General features: G+C 36.9%; 1 long non-coding RNA gene across 1 annotated transcript; it reads left to right on the forward strand.

Annotated features, from left to right (window-relative positions):
* Positions 1-1,322: 1,322 nt before the first annotated feature.
* On the forward strand, positions 1,323-13,011 carry LOC111093548. The gene is made up of 2 exons (XR_005382141.1): positions 1,323-1,460; positions 12,825-13,011. It is a non-coding gene; the product is annotated as an uncharacterized LOC111093548 (long non-coding RNA).
* The last annotated feature ends 10,510 nt before the right edge of the window (positions 13,012-23,521 follow it).

The raw sequence follows: 23,521 nt of genomic DNA on the forward strand, positions 1-23,521 counted from the left end.
AAAATATAGAATCCTGAGTGGAACAAGGTGGGACATAATTATATTGAATCCTCATTTTAAAAGCTAAGTGAGCCATATTTCTCCTACAACTCTTTGAAATGGAATGAGCTCATCGTGCAACCCAAAAGAAAGTTACTTAAGCAAGCAAAACATGATTTGTATTATCACAAAACAACTAGTACTATTCTTTCTCATGCTCAAAGCCATCATAGGGATACAGAGGAATCCTGCCAATCCAAGTTTCCATTTCTCATCTGATTTTTCTATAATCTCTATAAATGTCAGTATAACTGTTTAAAAGAGGCATAAATCTAGTAAAGAAACAAATATATAAATTTTGAAAGGGTGTAATTCATCTGTCTCGTTTTCAGCACCTGTAAGAGAAGGACCAAAGGACGAAGTAGCTGGCACAATGGCCACAATAATAAGTTTCCGAAGAAGGGATTGGCAATACCAGGAGCATTTTTGTCTATAGAGTGGTATAGCCTTATGTTTAGGAACTTGAGTCTTAGAGGCCAGACTCCTAGGTTCTAATCTCTAAACTACCATGTAACTTCTATGTGACCTTGGGCAAATTACTATCATCTTGGGACCTCAATCTCTTGATCTGTAACACAGGAATAAAACAGGATTCCAAAATTGGCAGTAGAGAATAGTAAATGTGTTAATGGATTCAAGACACTGGGAACAAAATCTGGCAGATAATAAATACTCAATAGATGTTAGTTGTTATTATTAAAAGGACATGAACACTTGGTTTTTGTAGCGTCAAATAAAGCATGTGCACACACACCTGTTAGTTATTGAAATAAAAGATAAGACATAAATCAGTATAGTACACTTTAAATCAGCTAATGGCATAATATAGATTAGTTGGGAAAATGAGTTTACTTCACAAATTATTTCTAACATGGTTCCTCATAAAACAGGACTTCATCAGATATAGATGTTTAAAGGAAACATTAAAAACAAATGATGTATAACCACACAGTTTTCTTAACAACTCCTTTAAAATTATTATTTTTCAAAATAATTTTTAGTTAAGAGATATATTTGAATGATTTTCTGGAGGAAACCAGTAACCCTGTTGTTCAGTCCCTTGAGATCACTGGGTCATAGCAACTACCAGTGTTCAGACATTTGGGAACTGTCCAAAAAAGGCAACAGGTTTGAAGTGTCCTCAAGTATGAGAAGGACATGTAGAAACAATTAATCATAAACAAGTCGTTAAAATTAAAAGTGTATTCTTAAATCGTTTCTTGATTAAGAACAAATGCCTCATTAATCTGGAACATATTGACTTGAGAACACAAGTAAAGTCAAAGAGAGTGACTGACATGCCATGGAACACAACATGCTCTGTGTTCCCATCTCAAAAGCTTTGCAAGAACAGAGGCCACAAAAGGTCACTGGATACAGTGAATTGAACAGGAAACTTAGCATCACCCAATGATGCAAAGGTAAAGTTTTTTATTTTTTATTTTATTATTATTATTTTTTTAAGATTTTATTTATTTATTCATGAGAGACACACAGAGAGCGGTAGAGACACAGGCAGAGGGAGAAGCAGGGTCCCTGCGGGGAGCCTGATGCGGGACTCCATCCCAGGATCCCGGGATCCTGCCCTGAGCAGAAGGCAGATGCTCAACCACTGAGCCACCCAGGTGTCCCGGTAAAGTTTTTTAGAAATCTAGATAACAGAGAACATTTGGTACCAGCAGCCCTGAAACTTTTTCCATCTATAGATTCTGAGTACATTCCATTTGTTTCAGAATTAAGCCTAAATCCAAGATTAAATAAATAAATAAATAAATAAATAAATAAATAATAAATAAATGTATACCTAAAGGAAATAAGGTTTCTAATTTTAAAGAAACTTAACTTCCTGAACCCCCATCCCCATCTCCCAAGTTTTAGTTAAGTGTGTGAACATATATTAAAAACCAGCACGGATAGCTTTGAAGAAAATTCTAACAATATAATTGGATGCATATTTTCTTTGGACCATGCTAAAGCTGCATTTCTTAAAGGAGCACATAGTACTTCATAAATAAAATATTAGCTGCCCATTGATGTGAACTGTACATTAAAAAAATCATGGACATAATTTTTAAAAAACAGATCAGATGTTAAACATCCATGTGAGAATAACTATGCAGTTTTTAAAAAAACTAAGTCTTGTTTTTTTGGACTAGCCATTAAAATACATCATAATTCTGAAAAGCTTGGGAATTTCATCTTCTAGAAGATAAGTTCCATAAGGAAAAGAACTTTTTTCTATCTCAATCACTACTCTAACCCCAGAAAGTGTGCTTAGGACACAGTAGATGCTCAATATGTATTTGATGAATAAACAACTTCAGCCATGGATGGAACCATAACATGGATATACTTGTGATTTATAAATTTAACAATCAGCCTCAGAACTTTACACCCTGTAGGTGGCCCCCTACCTATGTCACTCCATACCTCCTTTATACCCAGCATAAGATCCACAGAGGTGTCTCCTCATGATGAAGAGAAAAAAATATCCATGAAGAATTGTAGTGGCTTTAGATGAATATTATGTGCAAAAAACTCCCCAAATATCATTTTCTATAGAATGGTGCAAAAAATTATGATATTTTTCCTAAGACCAGAATAAATTCTTCCAAAGTTAAAGAAAACTTTTTTAAAAAAATTATTTATTTATTTATTTATGATAGTCACACAGAGAGAGAGAGGCAGAGACACAGGCAGAGGGAGAAGCAGGCTCCATGCACCGGGAGCCCGATGTGGGATTCGATCCCGGTCTCCAGGGTCGCGCCCTGGGCCCAGGGCAAGCTCCAAACCGCTGCGCCACCCAGGGATCCCAAGAAAACTTAATGTAATTTTTAGAGTCAAAGTCAAGATAGAATAGTATATTATCTCTACTAAAGTAGTATTCTTCATTTCAGGCTTCCAAACAAGGGAAAGGCAATTTTTTTTTAGACAATTATTCTAGAAAGTGAAGAGAAAAAAGAGAAAGTAAAGAGACTTATTACTTTAAGGAACTGTAGTCAGACTTTATTTTCAGCAATATTTAAACCCTATTTTTCCCAAGGTTTTAATTTTGAAAGCAAGGTGGCAAAGATGATAAAGAGCCAGTACAAGAGTGCTACCTATTTATTCGATGTACACCCAGCTTGGCGCACCTGGGTGGCTCAATCTGTTAAGCATCCACCTTCGGCTCAAGTCCTGGTCTCAGGGTCCCTGGGATGGAGCCCTGCGTTGGGCTCCCTGCTTGGCAGGTTGCCCAATTCTCCCTTTCCCCCTCCTCCTGCTTGTGCTCATTCTCGCTCTCTCTCAAATAATAAATAAAGTATTGAAAAAAAGATGTACACTCAGCTTGTGTTAGAATACAAATTATGATAGCCCATGCCCATGAGAAACAAAAAGTCCAGTTATAGGTACAAGACTAACAATCAGGAAACAATTATACACTTCCTTATAGCTCTTAAGTTCTAAATCGTATAGAACAAATTCCAAATGGCCTAGAGATGAGAGGTAATTCCCCACCTCACACAATGTCCAAGGCATATTAGACATGCAATAAATATTTGATAGGTAACTGAATGCTGGGATGAATGGATGCATGAATGAATGGATGAATGGATGAATGAATGCACGCTTTTAGAAGTTAATCTCATTTAGGATCCTGGAGGATGATAGCCATCATTTGGTTGGTGTCTCCCATGAATAACATTTCAATTTTCCCTCCCTTTCCATCTTCACACACATGATAGAAGCTGTGTCAACACTATATAGAAAAAGTGGAGAGGTAGAAAACACATCATCCTCTTAATTATATCAGGTGGTCTTGGAGACACAAATTGTCTAATGCACCTGGCCTGGCCTGACAGATTCTCCCACTTAGGAATTAATTCTAGGAGACTCAGAGGGTTGTGGCCAATTGACCAATTAACTATTTGCAATTGAGCCTGGGGCCATGCAAGATCAAAGGCTGGGCAGTCATCTGAAGCCCAGTGAAAAAAATGGCAGAAGAAGCCAGCTGGGAAAACTTGAATAAAAGCAAATTAAGAAGCAAAGCCCAGAAAAAAACCATGGTCCTTGAAAGAGAGACAACCTGAAAGAGGAAGAAACTATTTGGAGAGAAGGGGCTAACCAGTCCTGTCACTTCAAGATTCAGTTTTATCTGGATTCCAGCGAGACCTCCTTCTCTCACTTAAATCAAATTACTTTGGGCTAGTTTCTTCTTCTTATGTCTAAAAAGCCCAATTCAAACTTTCAGCAAAAGTTTTTTATTCTTTTATTATTTTTCCCACTGTAATTTGTTAATATTGTCTTTACCTAGTTTTACATAATATAAACATTGGCTTGGAAGTTAGTTTTTATTTTATTTTAAAGGTTTATCTATTTATTCATGAGAGACACAGAGCGAGAGGCAGAGACACAGGCAGAGGGAGAGGCAGGCTCCTTGTGGGAAGCCGGATGGAGGACTCAATCCCAGGACCCCAGGATCACGAGCTGAACCAAAGGCAGACACTCAACCAATGAGCCACCCAGGCATCCTGGAAGTTAGTTCTTAAAGCCATTTTAACTATTTCATTATGCCAAGAGAGTTCCTATATTTTCATATAATTTTATAGCAATTCTGAGAGAAAAGACAAATTTATTGTTCCTGTGAATTTCTATTCCAGTCAAATTTTAAAAATCAAACACTTTAAATTGTTGTAAATCAAACTAAGCATGCAAAGATGCCATCTATAACTTTGAAGAGAATGTCTTGGACTAGTATTTGGAAACATTTATTGAAACAAAATATTTCATCAGTTTTATGGGGCTTTTGTGGGAATTTAGCAAATGTAGCATTTATACAAAGTCCAAGCACCACTGGAAAAGTTCTAAAATGAATTAATTATTTAGCTGGTCATGTTCACAACACAAGAAAAAGGTGAAACAGGATTTTTCTCCACAAAGTTGAAAAACTTCCCAGTGATTTTTTTTTTTTTTAATGCTTTGCTAAAACAGCTTGGGGGGGGGGGGCGGGCGATGGTTCACTGTTTAAAAGTTAACTCCTGGGGATCCCTGGGTGGCTCAGCGGTTTAGTGCCTGCCTTTGGCCCAGGGCATGGTCCTGGAATCCTAGGATTGAGTCCCACATCAGGCTCCCTGTGTGGAGCCTGCTTCTCTCTCTGCCTATGTCTCTGCCTCTCTCTCTCTCTCTCTCTCTGTGTGTCTCTCATGAATAAATAAATAAAATCTAAAAAAAAAAAAAAAGTTAACTCCTGGTACGTGTTTAGCTGTTGGGTGTTGTTTTGTTTTGTCTTGTTTGCCCCTGGGTACCATGTTTAATTTGTACATCTCAATCATCTGGATGATCTTGGTAATCTGAAACTGTTTGCTGTGAAACACACAAACCTTCATCCCTGAGGTACTTAGAACTAGACCTAGTAGAATGAAGCAGTTGTAGAAGCCACCATAACTCTGCCACCTATGGCTTACTGTTCTTCACACCTGGAGGGCCTCACTTAAAAAAGGGTACCGGAATACATGCTCAAGGAGATAGATCCTAGAGTTCTGACTTCTATCTCAGGTGTTCGGATAAAAGCCAAAAACCTCTAAGAGCATGTGGCTTAAAACCAGTTACACTTAAGAGAGGCACATGCTAGAGGAAGGAAGATTGTAAGTGATCTTTGGGTGACCTCATCACTTATAGAAGATAGAAGTTTGATAGTCTTGTTCTTGGAATACTTCCATTAAGATTTAGCAAAATTGCTTGATAAGTAGGTTAACATAAGGTTTCCTGCTGGAACTCAAGCCATAAGACCGAAAACTCTCCAAAGGTAAGGTAGATTGAAGTGTCCATGCTATAGTCAAAAGGAGTATCAATGCCTTGGTCAACAATTATATGCATAGAAATAGCCCAAATCGTGTCTTTAATTTCCATACAGCATATCATATTTGACCCAGAAAAATGAAGTAATATTTTTAAGGTTTATTTATTTATTTATTCATGGGAGACACAGAGAGAGAGGCAGAGACACAGGCAGAGGAAGAAGCAGGCTCCATGCAGGGAGCCTGATGTGGGACTCAATCCCAGGACCCTAGGATCATGACCTGAGCCAAAGATAGATGCTCAACCACTGAGCGACCAGGTATCCCCCCAAAATGAAGTAAATTTATAAAAGTCACAGAGGAAAAAGTGAAAACTTTTGGGACTATAGGAAAGTACTGGATCTCAAAATTCAAATCTAATTCCAAATTGAAACTAGCAGTTGTATCTAATGATTCTGATTTCAAATCAGACATCACAGGAAATGAAGAAAGGAGATTTTTAAAAAGTAAGTTCTCTTAAATATTTGCTTATTGACAGATTTCTACTTTGTTTCTTTTCTCCCCATGTAATACTACCCAACATTCTCTTCCTCTTTATTTATGAAAACTCAAACATCTTCAGGCCTCAGTCTGCAACTAAAATGAAGACACCATGTTATGGGCTTCTCTCTGCTCCCTGCTTATTAGGAATCTTAGGCTCCAAAGAGTACCTACCAAGAAATTCTGGCCATTTTGTGTTTTGAGTGTTGAAAACTAGCAGGTTGTGCTGGTTCAGACTCTCCTGGCTTTTTGCCACAGTCTATGGGGCATCAGTGTATTTGCCTGTCTGGTGTCCTCAGTGCTGTGCTACACTGTAGTGCCATCGGGGCCCTGGCTTTTCTTCAGTCTACCCTGCGAGGCAGAAATGGGGAAAATATTTTTAATTCCTGAATTCAGGACTCAAACTACTCATGACCACCCCATCCAGGAATAAGATGCCACATTATCCTATATATTTCCTTTGTTCTCATCTTCCAAAGCCTTCCCAGGGCTTCAGACACAAAACTTCCTCCTCTCTCTATCCTCCCTTCTCCAAATGCAAATCAGACATACAAATATATGCCTGGATTGCTGAATCCAAAAAGCTGTTCTCAGTTTAAGCTAAGAAAAGACCTCCATCTACATCTACATTTGCTCCTTTCAAACACCAGACTCCAATAGTTAATAAAGATGAGATGCAGAGTCACCTTTATACCTTAGTCTTTTGTATTTTCAGTAGGATGAACATCATGGTTCTTCGTAGCTTGCCAAAAAATTTGAATGGAAATGCGCTGAAGTAGCAGCAAAACTTTGTGCTGGCAAGGTGAAATGACATGTGCTATTGTTCACAGGAAATAATGGCAAACAGAAAGATTTTTGCATCATGTCAAACAGATGGAATAGGCATGGATAGAAAGAAAAGAGAGAAACGGTAGAGTAAACACAAGTTGGGAGCTCCAGTGACAGAATTAATAGGTGTTATACATGGAAGAGATGGCCTGAAGTGGTTTATAACTGCATCAAGATAGAATCTATTTTACCAGTATAATTTTATGTCAGCCGGTATCACGCATGGTTTATACAGTACAAGCAGCTTGGAAGTGGAAAAAATTTGTTTCCAACAGAAGGGCTGGAATTGATTCAGGTATGCTACCAAATATCGAGATGACCTGGGACTGACCCGGACGGAGGAGGAGTGACCCAACAGACGACTTACAAGGTGGGAACTAAAAAAGAAAAGAAAGGGATATAGATGCTCGAATGAAGAAAGGTCACAAGGGCCCAAAAGGAAGATTATGTATTGAAAAACAATGACTTGCTTGCTAGAAAGAAAAACTTGATTTAGGCCATAATATGTATGCTCTATAAATTCTCAATTACCAAGGCAAGGAGGAAAGTTGTTTTTAAACTAGGTTATTAGAAAATATTTAGATCACTACTGCCAAAATAGAGACAAATCTGTACTCTAAATACAAAATCTTCCGAGTCCATTCTGTTTTTCATCATTCTAGAGTTGTGAGACTTACATACTATTTTCAGATGCAAAGTTCTGCTCAATTGAATAAAGAATGATTGATATCTTAAACAAACTGGATCATCAGGTTCCGTCACTTTCATAGAGTCTGAATCAGTGCCATCCCCTCTTCGGAGTCAATACTTAAAGATGTTTCCAAGGCATCACAATATTATGTTGGCCTAGTTACAACAGAGAAAGTATCCTTTCTAAATTCCACACGTGTGTGTGTGTGTGTGCGTGCAAGCATGCTCACTGGTGGGGTAACAGGCAGCCTTTGCTCTATAAACATTCCCAAGACAGAAATGTATCACTAGCAAAATTGTAAGGCACAAACTAGCACAACTTAAAAAAAAAAAAAATCAGAATTCACACATCCAAGTGTGTGTTGTTGCTTTTAAAAGTATCCATTTGGGAGGTGCATAGTTATTCTAATATAGCTGCTAGGACTCTAAATTTTTTTTACAGTTTTTTTTTTTTTTTTTTTTGAAGATGGCCTTCGTTTTCTGTGCCATATTTTTTTGGAAGTCTTGAATGGTAACGTATTTTCATCTTTTGGGTGTAAATTGATTTATAAATAACCAAAAGTCAGTCAGGAGTAAATCTTAAGAACAAGAAAGATAATTAAATTGGGCAATATCATAAAAAGGTAAGGTGAACTTTGCAAAAACTCTGGATGTATCCTTCTAGGGGTATTTTCCTTCTGTGAGCTATTAATTTTGTTACATCTCACACTTTCAAATCTGTTTTGAGATAACTTTGTTCCTTTTGCTTTCATAATTAGTAACATCCTAAATTCTGCTTCTGACAAAGAGAATAGGTTACACGTGTGTATGTTTGTTTCATCACGTAGTGAAAGCAAAGAATGCAGAGTTCATTTACATTTAGCAGGAAAAAAAAAATGTTCCAGATATAGTTTAAATCCACCATTGATAACTAAGCAAAATGCTTGCAACTAAATCAAAAATACACTTCTTTATGAGATTACTTTTAGCTAATTCTTTCCATTATCTATGTAAAGGTCTACTCTGCAAGATGCTTTGACAGGAATTTTAATACAATTTATAGTATCATATTTTATTAAAGATTTTTCTCGTCTTGCAAATTTTTTAAATAACTTTTCTTATGCTCCTCAGTTAGAACTATTATTTGTACATTTTTTTCCTGTGAGCGATATGGGCAATTTTTGGTACCAAATACAGTAAAATGACGTTGTGCTATAAATTCCAGAACTTGAATTCAATATAGAATCATCCTACTAGCCTTTAAATTCTATCAACTCAACCAAACTTATTTATGCAAAGTGTTTCTCCCTACCACTGTGCTCATTGGCAAATACTGCTGAGTTGGGTGTTTTGTAGCTTCTAAAATAATTATTCAATATGATATTAGGTTATAGAATGTGAGTCACAAATCCCTGAAGCCTAGAGAGGCCCTAGAAGGTACACTCCACTGTCTTTCGACTTCACCACGCCCACACTTGAATCTTATGTCTTTCCTACCTATTTAATTTGTTTTCTAAAATATAGAATATATGTTTCAAAAGTCCAATCATACCAAAGTCAAAAGTGGAAGGAATTCTACAACTGCAATATTGTGAAAATATGCAGCAGAGTAAGGGGTCAAAGGCTTGTCCCAAAATAGACATGGCTACCATAAGGTGGTGGACTTGCAGGCTAAGTTCCCTTTCTTTCATAATTGAATGAAATTTAATCTAGTTATTTTGGCCAAAAGACATAAAAGGATATCATGCCTCTGAGATGTGGTCTCGAGAGCATGGTTGCTTTACTTCAGCACTATCAGCATTTGGGGCTGAATAATGCTTTACCGAGGGTGAAGTGGATTCTGTGCTGCACATTGTAAGATGTTTAGCAATATCCCCAGCCTTTGTCCACTAGATACCATTAACATCCCCTTTCCCCAAAATGATAGCCAGAAATGATTCAAGATGTAGTTGAGTGTCCCTGGGGGACAAAATCCTCTTTCCCTGCCACTCCTCCTAAGTTTATTTATTTATTTTAAATATTTGTATTTATTTATTTGAGAGAGAGAAAGCTAGTGAAAGAGCATGAGCAGGGGTCAGAGGGAGAAGCAGGTTCCCCACAGAGGGGAGCCCGATGTGGGGCTCAATCCCAGGATCCTGGGATCATGACCTGAACCAAAGGCACTTAATCGACTCAGTGACACAGGCACCCCTTTTCATTCTAAGTTTAGAACCACTGCTTCAGAGCAACCATTGTGATATTTAGAAGACGGTTCTGATAGGAAGTTACAGAAGTCTTACTTACATTGTGTCCTTTTAAATTCATGTTAGTTTAGTGTTTTGCCTCACATAACTTAGGGTCAAGAAAATACATCCTGGGGATGCCTGGGTGGCTCAGCGACCTGCCTTTGGCTCAGGTCGTGATCCTGGAGACCTGGGATCAAGTCCCACATTGGGCTCCCTATGTGGAGCCTGCTTCTTCTTCTTCCTTTGTCTCTGCCTCTCTCTGTGTGTGTGTGTGTGTGTGTGTGTGTGTCATGAATATATAAATAAAATATTTAAAAAAAAAAGAAAATACATCCTGACCCATGTAATATAAATTTTCATCAACTATGTTCCCAAGTTCATAAGGTCTTTTTAGCCTGTGAACCTGCATTTAAGCCTATGTTCCTGCATTCACCCCAAATGTTCTCATGTAAGAAGAAAAGCTTATAGACAATAAAAAATTGTATATGGCCAAAGATAGCATATACTGGCATTATAAAATGTTTCTCAAATATTTGCAGCATGTCACGGCAACAGAAGTTGCTATGGAGTAAGTGGGTCAGAATTACCATCGGAGTAGTACCCGAAATACCTTTGGATTATTATAGTCCAGGCCAAAGCAAGCAAGGCTTATTAGACTCAAGAGGCGCCCTTGGAGGCAGTTAAAACATCCCCAGTCAGATAGCATTTGCAGGAAACACAGGGCTGAGTTAAACAAGTGAGCACCTGGTAAGGTTTCAAATACTCTGAGAACAAGCCTGATTCTGTATGTTATGCTAGCAGAAGCTTCAGGTCTATTCTTACCCAGCCCCAGGAGTTTAGTAGGCAAGTGACAAAAAAAGGACGAACTTCAAATTTCAGTCCAAAGAAGGATCAGGCTTTATGGAACATAAAACTAACTCAGGAGCAAAGTAAGCACTTGAATAATGTGCAGACTGTGATAGCAAGTGAATGAAGGAGCCCGGAGTGGCCTTCCAATTTCCTTGGCAACCAGATAAGTGAGCAGAAAGCATCAATGAGTTTTAAGACGCAGGTATGCTACACCTGAAACGATTACGCTGTATGTCAACTAACTGGAATTTAAATAAAAACTAAAAAAAAACAATAACCAAAAGAAAGGATAGATTCCATATGACTATCTCAATTAATGCAGAAAAAGCATTTGAGGAAGTACAACATCCACTTGTGATAAAAACTCTCAGCAACGACTTAGTGGAAAGAGAAATTAAGAAAACAATCCCACTTACAATTGGACTGGAGAGAATAAAATACCGAGGAATAACCTTAACCAAAGAGATGAAAGACCTGTAGTCTGAAAACTGTAAAACATTGATGAAAGACATTGAAGACAACTTGGAGAGTTTTTTCATAAATCAAAAATATAGAGATCAAAGTAACTTTGAACGATAGAAATGTATGAGGTCGTCTTACTAATAAAATGGAGTAATAAAAGCTAAGAAAATATCAATCCATCAATCAGTAAAATGCACACACATGCACACTTGATGTACACAAACAGCTGAATAATAATGATGATAATCCTACTGAGTGACAAAGTATAAATAAACTCTCTCCGGCTTTGCAAGTGCAAAACCAGTTATTCTACTCTTGATGTTTTAATAAGAAGCACTTCCCATGTATAATAAAGGCCACAGTGAACTGTGTGAAAGTTTGCAGTGCCTGGGGAGGGGGAAACTGGCCCAAGACCAGAGTCATCGGAATCGTGACCCCTGACAAACTCCAAGCTCCTGAGAAGGCGGCACCGAAGACGGCTTTACCAGAGGTCAGAAATATGGGAACGCAGTGCGTGTGAATGCAAGCTATGTGACACGTGTTGCTTTCACATTCCAGCTGTCCCCACAGCCTCAGCTGGGAGAGGCAGGTCGCACACACGGAGCTGGAGAAGCAAGGAAAAACCTGAGCTGTTTTGATCACCACATAGGTTGTTTGCTCTCTTCCATCCGAATCACGATCACATCTTATTTGCAACGGAGACCTGGAAATCTTTCTCAATGGCCTATATTTCTTTTCGGAATAATATTCATTTTCCTGTGGCATTACTCCTTCCTACCAATTATCTTTGGGTGCAGCATATTTTGTAACACTTTGATCCAGAACTGATCATTATAAAAGTTATAATCCTACACATCAAAAGGTTGGAAGTAAGAGTAAGCTGAGAAACATGCAGGGGTTGGAGAGGGAGGGAGGGAGGAGGAGGGAGATAGAAGAGATCAGATAAAGTGATACAATAATGAGAAAGGAAGTGATTTCTGTGGATCAAATAGAAGAGAGAAGCTACTTCCTAAGGCCTTGGGGGAGGCAGGTTTCCCTCACTAAAGATGACAGTAGATTGACAAACCTGTGCAGACTGTTCTCACTCTTCCATAGAGATTCTCAAACTGTAGGCATTAAACATAGCATTAAGACCACGTACAAAATCTTTTCCTCCGAAGTAAATTGCATTGTTTTATTACTACAATATGTGGCTCAAGAGGCAAGTCGTTATTTTCAGCGTCTGGGAAGACATTAGCTCCACAAATAAGGGGCAGTGTGAAAAATTTAGGATCATAATAGAGCCAACAGGATTATGTTTCTCTGGGCTTCCATGTAGAATTAAATCCTAAAATATGCCTAAGCTCGAAGAACCAGTCTGCAAATTTTGCACTCCTTCTGTCCATTCTTACCAATAGCACCCATAACACACAACTTTTTCCCCCTCCTCCCCCAGGCACTTCAAATATCTCCAGGACAAGAAACTGTAAACAGATGCCTGTGGCCAGAAGCACAAAGTTTTACGGATAAATGTGTCTGCACTCACACAAGTGGAACAAAGGAGAGGCAGAAATGTTTACTTTATATTTAACAGCTACAGTCTTTCAACTCGCAGTTATGAATAAACTCTTTTTGTGATTAAATCCTAATCTGGTCATTTAAAAAAAAATAAAAAAAAAAATAAAAAAAAACAGAGACCCAGCTCAATACCCCATCACAATCCCACCTTAAAAATGTAGTATCTTTACCTATCTTCAGGTACTAATTTCTTTTTCTGAAAATTCTGCCACATGTTGCTATTTCTCTGCCATTTAATATATTTCAGTTAAATTCCTATCCTGGGTAAGTGGTATCTTTAAATAACCTGTGCAGGGTTTCTTAATAAGTTTTCGCAACTATCCGGTTGAAGCATGTATATTCATTTTAAGACACAGCTTGAAAGTTTGGGTGATAATTTGATAAGTAACAGCTATTGGATAACTGAAGAGAATAAACACATATAAGCCTTCCCTTTGTGTTTGATTAAAAGAATATTTACATTTCATTCATGGTGTCTTCTTATATTAAATTTCTTGAGGTCATCAGATCTTGATGCTAAAAGGGCAGAGGAAAGAGATAGAGGAGAGAGGCTCTGAGAGGATAGTGAAAACATATGGTGTCCATCTTGCAAGCATAAGGCTTCCTGGTATTATTGTGACTCTCCCAGTGTTCAGAAAAGCTGGAATAAGCCAGTAGGCAATCTGCTGTCTCGTCAGAAGAGTGCCAGAAACAGGTGGTGCCGACCTAACCTTTTCCTTCCACCTTAGCAAATACTCTTAGCAAATCCTGCCCTGGTCATCATAGTCTTGCTTTAAAACATTTATTTGAAAACCAAGTGTCTAAAAAAATGACAGTTACTAGGAAGTCACGATGCCTGAAATTGCTGTTGCTTTTTTCCCTTTTGTCTTTTACACTTTTATGAATTACATAATTACATAATTTTGAAACTAAAAATGAGTGTACTTTAAGTTCATTTCTGTGAGTTTTGATAATTGGTGTATATGCCAAGGTGACACCACCAAAAACAAGATACAAAACATTTCAGTTACTCCAGAAATTTTCCTCCTGCCCCTTTCCAGGCACACCTCCCAGTTGACTGGTTTCTATCGTCATAGGTCATTTTTGCCTGTCCTTGAAGTAATACACCTTACTGAGAATGGCAAGCTATTCTCCAAAGCAGTTGTAACACTTTATGCTACTAACAACATTGTGTGACTATTCAAGTTGCTCTACATTCTTGCTAATATTTGGTGATGTCAGTGTTTTAGCCATTCCCATGAGTATGAAATGCTGTCTCATTATGTTTAAGTTGCACCTTCCTGATCACTTGATGTTGCGTATCTTTTCGTGTGCTCATTGGCCTCATTCCTACATGAGATGGCTCATTCTTACAATTTCTTTCATGAAGTATATGTTCAGTTCTCTTTCCATTTTTTATTAGGCTGTTTCACTTTTTATTGTTGACTTGTAAAAGCTTTTTACATATTCTGGATATTAAATTCTATTTCACAAAATAGAAATGATAAGAACATTTTTCCCAGTCTGTTGCTTGCTTACTTTTGTTTTATAAGCAGAAATTTTTGATTTTGATGAAACCCAAATATTCTCTTATAGGTGGTATCTTTTAAACTCTATTAAATCTCTGCACGTCCCAGGAAGGCAAAGATATTATTACTTGTTTTCTTCTAGAAGATCTTTTAAACATTTGTATTTATTCACAAGAGACACAGAGAGAGAGAGGCAGAGACACAGGCGGAGGGAGAAGCAGGCTCCATGCAGGGAACTTGACGTGGGTCTCCAGGATCATGCCCTGGACTGACGGCGACACTAAACCGCTGAGCCACCGAGGCTGCCCTAGAAGATTTTTTACTATAGTTTTTATGTTTAAGTTCTTGTAGGAGAAGCAAAACTTTACCTCTACCCTCTTAGGATCTCTGGCTAATTCTGAGAATTAAATTGGCTTAAGATACATTTACAGGAGAAAAGCAGCCCCATAGGAAAATGAAGACCTAGAGAAGTGGTTAGGCCTAAGTGTTTATATACAGGGTTGAACAAAGAGAGACAATTGTAGAAAAGTAAATGTATATGGAGAATAAAGGAAGATAAGAGTTATTTTAACAAGGTCTGTTTGTACATATTTCTCTTGGCCTCAAGCCCTTGTCTCTGGTTATAAGAATATTTCTTTCTTCCTGGTGTAGAAGAGCATCTTTCACATAGAAATTTCACCTCTTACTTTTAGAAAGAAAAAGTGAGGTTAGAGTGTTCTTCTTGCACCTGCTGTTTTTCAAGTGTCTTTAACTCAAAATAATTCTATGCCAACATGACATATTTTTGGGTGGCATAATATGCCACCCCTCATTTATGATACACCTCCACATAACATTTTTGTGTATTGAATGAGGCCGAGTCAATAAAATTTTTAAAAATGGATATCCAGTTGTTTCTGTATCATGCTTAAGAATTTTCTCTTCCTCATCATTGATTTGATTTGCCACTTTGGTCAGATACCAAGTATTTATGTGCATATATATCATATATGTGTGTATTCATGTCCCATAATGTGTACATATCACATATTTGTATATGTGCCTATTTGGGGATTTTTAAATTCTGTTTTATCAATCCATTTTTCTGTTATTATTCCAATACCACACTGACTCAATTACTGTGACATTGTACTAAGTCCTGAAAAAAGTTGTATAAACGCATTATCTTTGCTCTTCTTTATCAATAGTGTTTTGCTACTTCAGGTCCTTTGCCTTTTTAGAATAACTTGTAATATCTTCAAAAAGTCCTGTTGATATTTTTATTGAAAATGTATCATATCCATAAACTATTTGGGGGAAGATGGACAGCTTAACACTACTGAGCCTTCCAATTAATGAATATGATATTTATTTAGGTTCATTAAAATTTTTTTTAGTAATGTTTTGAAATTTTCTCATCTCTAGTTAGATTTATTTCTATGTATTTAAGGCTTTTGAGGTATTTAAATAGTATTTTAAAATTTCATTTTATAACTTTTAATGATACAATATAATAATATAATACAATTGATTTTTGAATATTGAAACTATGTCTGAGACTTTGCTAAATTCAATTATTAGTTTCAGTAGTTATTATGTATGTGTGGGTTCTATGGAGTTTATACACATACAATTATGTCATCTGTGAAATATGACAGTTTCACCTGTTCCTTTTTAATTTTTATGTCTCTCTTTCTTTACTGGCTTTATTGAAGTAAGTAGGACTTTGGATAAAATGTGGAATAGAAATAGTGACAGCCATTCCAATATTTATCCACGTATTTCTCTTTCTGGGGCTCTTACTTCTTTCCTGCATATGCTAGTTTTCACATGGCATAATTTCTCTTCATTCCACAAACGTCTTTAAACATGTGTCGTGGCACAGATCTGGTGCAGATGAATTCAACCTTTTTCTCTCTGAAACTGTCTTAATTTCATCTTCATTTTTGAAGGCTATCTTTACAAGGTATGAATTACAGGTGAATAGCTTTTATATTTTAGCATTAAATGTGATTAATTTCTCTTCTAGCTTTGCACTGTTTGTAATAAGAAGGCAGCCATTATTCTTATCATTATTCCCGTTTGTTGTCTTTTTTATTTTTCTATTTTAAAAATATTTAAAAACAGGACTTAGTTGGAGATTTCTTTGTACACACTTCACTTATGATTTTTTGTACTTCTTTCATGTCCTTCACTAACTTTGGAAAATTCCCATTATTCCCTCAAATATTTCTTCTTGCCTCATTCTTTTTCTCCTCTCCTGGAACACCAGTTGCACCTATGTTAAATCATTAAACTACAGATCTCAGGTACTCTATCTCATTACTTCTATTGTTGGGTTTCTTTTCTATCCACTTCATTTTGGACAATTTCTACTAATTCATTTCTAAATTCACCAGTTCTTTTTGGTGCCCAGTCCAGTTGTCAATAAACCCACTGAATGAATTCTTAATTTTCTGTATATTTCACTTCTAGCATTTCCATTTGCCTTTGTAAAAATGTTCACATATCAAATAAAATTCCTATCTGTTCTCCCATTCATCCGTCCTTTACCCATACTGATCATGGTTTCCCTAAAGTTCCTGTCTGGTAATTTCAATACCCAAAACATTTTAGTACTATTGTCTGTGTCCTCTCTTTAACATGGATTGTGCCTCCTTTCACTGCTCATCTCATCTTTTTTTTTTTTTAATTGTATTCTGAACACAGTGCATAAAAGAACAGTAAAGACTAAAGTAAAACATTATTTTCCCACAGAAAAATCATACCCTTCCTTCTGTGAAAGTGTAAGTTCAGTGTGCTGGGTCAATCTAATCTATAATCTAGTTATGTTTGGACTCAGTTTACCACTGGCTTCAGATTACTTGTGAATGGGATCAGGAATTTCCCTTTAGTTGTGCTTGGGGATCTCAGCCCCGATGATACTCTGGAGAATATTTGTAATTTTCATCCAGCTTCCAGCTTTCTGAACCATCGGCCATTTCTTCTTTGATTTATAGCCTTGTTAACTAGATTTTTGAGTCATTAGAAAATTCTCTTTGCATTTCTGCCAGAATTCCTGAATTTTAACCTTGGACCTACCCATGACTGATTGTATGACTTGGGTGAACCTCCTGAACTTTTCCATCTCATTGCTTAAATAGAATAAGAATCATTATTACCCTGTATATTAAGGAGTGACTTAACTAAATTAAAGAGCTAACATGCATATAAAAAAAGGCCAACGTGTTCTAGTTGAACTGAATGTGAAAGTCAAAGTTAATTTTGCTATAGGAAAACAAAAATATTCTTTTTAGATTGATCTCTATCATTAACATTTTGAATCCAGTAGTCTCAAATCAATTGCTAAATCAGCAAGTATGCGCATTCTTCTACTATAGCCCCATTTCCTCACAAATAAGGAAGAATTAAGTCAGTTTGGTTACTAGAAGAGATGGTGGGAGCACCTAATCAAACTAAAGCCTATCTGGACTCCTGAAACCTTTTTTATTTGTAGTAATTTTCTAGTGATCTCCCAGACTTTAGGAAATATGATATACTAATGCAGAAACATACTGAAAGACAATATGGATATTCACGATCTGCTGCAAGAAAGAAGTAAATAAAAAGAGAAGGAAGGGCGACTACCCTAGAGTTAATATCCGGCATTATTTTATCAACCATCTGCAATCCCTTCTCATGCATCGTCCTAGGATTATAGACACATTAGGGTAGCATAGCGAGTTTCTGTGCTATCTGTAACTGCAATTTAAAATAAGAAGTTTGCGTTGTTGAAATTAGCCCATATCCACTGCCAAAAGTACATGATCTAGTGTCTAACATGTAATGATACTATTTCTGAAAACTGTGTTGTAATTAAATGTCACAGTCTTGCATATATTTTAGACAACTCAGCTCTGAAGTCAAGTCAGGTCACTGATAGAAAGTTATTGGTCAATGATCCCATTAAGCAAGTTAAAGGATGCTCTATATTCAAAATGACTTCATCTTCTCTAAGGATAAAACCACCACATGATCCCAAAGGATGTCTCCTTGTCCTCATGAGAACTCCATTAAAAATTAATATCTCCACCAATTACAATAAACTGTAAGGAGATTTCACATTTATTGTGGTGAAACTTTATTGTAATGAGAACATTGCTAGGAAAAAATATCCCCAAATAGCAGGGTATGAGGTCAAAAAAATAATTGAAAGAACCTTCTCTTCACCTTATTGCCTCACAATAAGACCTAAGAAAATATTTTTGATCCAAGATTGCGTGTGGTATATAATTTACCAAGCCCATATTTGTAAAGCCCTGTACTGAAGAGCAAATAAACTCTTCAATTGAACTAGTTCCTTTGAACTTGAGGAAAATAATTTTACTTCTGTAAGTTCTTCTCGTAAGAATGATTTTTTTATATAGAATAGACTTAGCACACCTTTATTATCCACCCCCCTTCACTCCAAAATACACAAAATAACAATGTAAAAGTATAGAAAATATTTTTTAAAGTATTAAAAATAGAATCAAAGAACCATAGATTCTTTCGGAATTTCTGAGATTTAGAAAGCATACATAAGCAGAACTCCAGCAAAACAGAACTGGAGGAAACCACAGGCTTCTAACGTATGTAGGAGAAGACTGCTATGGAGGTAAGAGGTTTCAAAGTCTCTATGCCTTTATAAGAATTAAGGGAAAACACTGAGCATTTAAAAGGAGACTTAATCCGAGAGACTTAATTTGGAGCAGCAGGCTAGTCAGTGTCTTCCTTTCTCCTTTTTTTGTGCTATATTGGCTTTAACAACTGGTTACAGAAGGGTATTGGGGTTGGAGGAGTTTTACAGTGCTCAGGTAGTTACTGACTTCCAGGAGTGATGGAAACTCACATTTGAAAGACAAGCTTCCATTCTAAATGCTTCCTCCCCATACACTGAGAAAGGTTATAGAAATACTAAGGGCACATGAGGGCTGAGTCTCAGATTCAAAGCTATAGGCAGCCAAGAAACACTAAACATTTTAAGAAAATCAATAATATAGAAGCTAAGCAACAACAACAAAAAGAATACACCCCCAGGAAATAGTTATTAAGCTAACAGAAAGACTTAGAATAAATATTAAAATACTTAGAAATGTTTGAAAGAACATTGCATCTATGAAATATATTTCCTAGAGCTCTTAGAATGAAAACGAAAATGAAATGAAATGAAATGAAATGAAATGAAATGAAATGAAATGAAATGAAAATCTCAAGACGTAAGCATCAAAGCATCAGTAGTGGTGATATGTACTCCATAGTGAAAGACTGGGATGAAGAACTGAGCTGAGACATTCTTGCATGGAGCAGAATATGTGGATAAAAAGAGGGAAAATGTAAGTGTAGAGTTCTGTAATATGAAGAGTACATCTAGAAATCCCCAAATCTACATTATAGAAATTGCAGAATAAGAAAAAAAAAAAAGAGAGAGAAAATGTAGAGAATATGACCAAATCAATACAAAGCAAAAAATCCTCAGGTCTGAAGAAAGGATGGACCTTCAAACAAAAGTGCTAAGTTAGATTTTTAAAAAAAGCCAAAGCCACATGTATCATTGTGAAATTTCAGAATTGTGAGGATTAATAAAATCCTAAGGCTTTCTAAAGAAAAAAAAGAGAATCATAGGCAATCTAAGAAAACAAAACAAAACTGAAAAATTGGCCCGACATAAGCATAACTTCTCATGAGCATAATTCAATACTAGAAGACAGATATTACTATCTTCCAAGTTAAAGAGAATTATTTCAAAACTATAATCCTATACTCAGCCAAGCTAGAATTAAAGTAAAAAATAATATAAATAAATATTCCGAAAATCAAAACCTCAGAGTGTTTACCAAGCTAAGCAATCTCTGAAAAAATTAGTTGAGGACACAGAGCAACAAATAAGCAACAAATCCCCCAAAAGGGCAGGCTGTAGTCCCACATATGTATACTCATATAAAGAGTAGTAGTACATCCCTAGTAATACCTAAATAACTGTTGATGTGCAATACAAAACCCAAAGCATAATATAAACACTTAGAGTAAACATTTCAGTTCAATTGAATATGAGAGATGCTAGAGTTAGTGAAGAAGAAAATGAAAATTAAGTAAGATTCTCATCCTTTTGAGGGAGCAGATACGGTAGTTTTAATTCTAAATAGCAAATAGAAAAAGTAACCTTTAAAAATGTACTAAAATTGTAAGAGAGTATTGGATGAATAGGATTTATAGCTTCTAACTCATAGTGTAAGAATAAGTCGATCTTAGAAAAAATACTAATTTAGGGATCCCTGGGTGGCTCAGAGGTTTAGCACCTGCCTTCAGCCCAGGGCGTGATCCTAGAGTCCCAGAATCAAGTCCTGCATCAGGCTCCCTGCATGGCGCCTGCTTCTCCCTCTGCCTGTGTCTCTGCCTCTCTCTCTCTCTCTCTCTCTCTCTCTGTGTGTCTCATGAATAAATAAATAAAAGTCTTTAAAAAAAAAAAAGAAAAAATATTAATTTGAAAATATGCTTTCAATCTTCCTCTTGTACCTTTGAGGGTAATGCCAAATGTAGTCATTTCTGCCAAGAATGTGTTACCTTTGCTGAAATGTTTTCTAGCTATTTGCCTATTAGTATATTATTTTACAGTATATGCTACATCATGTCATGATGCCAAGAATTCCCTGACAAGTAACAATTCTCTGAAACTAACGGGGATTATCAAATCTAACCAGTACAGCCTGCCATGTGTTTTCAACTTTCTTCAAACTGACTCATGTCATGAGTGGCTCTACTGGATGCACTTGAGAAATGTCTAAGAAAACCTCCTATTCCAGCCATTAGTGGAGGCTTGGGCTCTAGCACGTCTTCTTGATTTTGCAAAGGTCTGGTTAACACACGCTGGTAGAAACTCCCATCTGGAAAAATATCTCATGCTTTTCATAGATGAAGCGTGTGATTCTGGCATATAGGAATTAGTCTTCCCTCAAGTTCATTTAGATACAAGAAAAAGAAATTCAGAAACAGAAAATCTCTGAGTTTCAGTAGCCTCACATAATAAAATGCAGCTATTTACAAAACTAGTGTCTGTCCATGCTTGGTCCAGCGATGGGTCCCAAGGAAGGTGGGGGCAAATGTGGAAAGAAAAACCAACGGTACCCAGAGATACTATTCATTTAAGTACATCATACCTGGGGGCTTTTTTGGCTCAGTGACACACTTCAAGGTAATGCTTTTTTTTTATTTTTTATTTTTTAAGATTTATATATTTATTTGAGAGAGAGAGCAAGTAAGGGGAGGGGCAGAGGGAGAGAAATCCTCAAGCAGATTCTGCAGTGAGCATGGAGCCCAACTCCGGGCTCAATCCCAGGATCCCCGAGATGGTTCCTATTTCACAAATGTATACTTTTGAAGTTATCATGAGACCATTATTTGATAGTTTAGTAAACTTAGCTGTTAATGAGCTAATACCCTTCATGCATACCCTGTGAGTGGCAAAATTATATGTCCCAGTTTCTCTGTAATTTGGATCATTTTTAATGAAATCCACAAAGAGCAAAATACAAAAGCTCCCCAGTGGATCTAATCTAGTAAATCTAAGGATTCAGTTGTGTTTCATTTACTAGACACATGTTGATGAAATTCACTTAGCATTTAGTTCTAGCTATTGTCCCACAAGGACCTGAAATTACTTAAATAAAACAGACAATACAGAGTTTGCAAGAATGAGTCCATACTCAGCTTAGTCAAACAGCACATAGAACACTTTATCAGAGAAGCTTCTTCAGATATTGAATCCAGTCCTGGAAAAGAAGAGGTAGGACTAGAAACCCAGTTGACACTTCACCAAGGCCTTCTTCATAAACCCAAACTCCACTACAGCAACCACAAACAATTTCATCAGAGAGCAAGAGCGCATAAGTAGGTGGTAATGACTAATTGAATGGGGTGACGTGGGACCTGGGTGTTCACTTCCCATGTGAGAATGCCAGAGACCGGAGGAGCCAGCATGAGATTTTACACAGTACCCAACTTTGAGATCTCTTGCTGTGCAGGGAAGAAGAACAGAAATTCTAGATTTAATAGCACCACATACAATGCTTGAAACACTTTGTAACTTTGGGCTCTTGGGGATGTGTTGGTTTGGATTTGGTTTTGGATTTTTAATAAAGCTGAAGAATTATGTAAGGCCCACTAACTTGCAAAAGTAGGCCAAGAGCATACAGTAAACATTGCTTTTTAATATTTCTCTGATGGCACAGTGAGCAATTTAAATTGAGAAAAAAACAGATATTTTTGGGAGTCTTTATTTTGGAGGGGTTTGCTTTGTCTCAAGCACTGGATCTGCCATGTGCACACACACATACACACGTACACACACGGACACACACAATATGACGTTGCCTCCCTGGTATCTTTGGTAGCCCCAATCCATATTGTACAAATGCTGGTGGTTACACCAAAAATAGCAATTATTTAGATCTTCCTATGTCCCAGATACTATTCTAAGTGATTTCATCTTATTAACTCAGTCTTTAGAACAGCTGTATTATGATCCCTATTTTTTATGCGATAAAACTAAGGCTCAGAGGCATCTGGGTGGCACAGTCTGTCGAGGGTCTGACCTTTGGTTTCAGCTCAGGTGTTGATCTCAGGATCATGAGATTGAGCCCTGAGTCTTGCTTGGTGCTCAGCAGGGAGTCTGCTTGAGATTCTCTCTCTGCCCCTCCCCTGCTTTCTCTCTCTCTCTCTCAAATAAATAAATAAATATTTTAAAACAAAACAAAAAACAAAGGCTCAGAGAGGTTAAGACACTTATTCAAGTCCATATAACTAGTAAATGGAAAGCCAAACTTTAAACTCAGAAAACCAGTCTGTAATCTTGCCACTATATTCTACTATCTCTCCCTGTGCTAAGTAGCCTCTCAGTAAGACTGAGGAACACATATTCCATGATTTAGTCCTTAAGCAGTAGACGAGAATGAAGACTTGTATTTTCCCACAATGGGAGCCAGTTCAGCACCACAAAAGCAGCCATAATGTGGATTTTTACCTTGTGTCTTAGAGTAAGGACAGACCACAAGCTTTACAATACAGAAATATG

Source organism: Canis lupus, chromosome 31 (genome assembly GCF_011100685.1).
Source record: "Canis lupus familiaris isolate Mischka breed German Shepherd chromosome 31, alternate assembly UU_Cfam_GSD_1.0, whole genome shotgun sequence".
Lineage (NCBI taxonomy): Eukaryota > Metazoa > Chordata > Mammalia > Carnivora > Canidae > Canis > Canis lupus.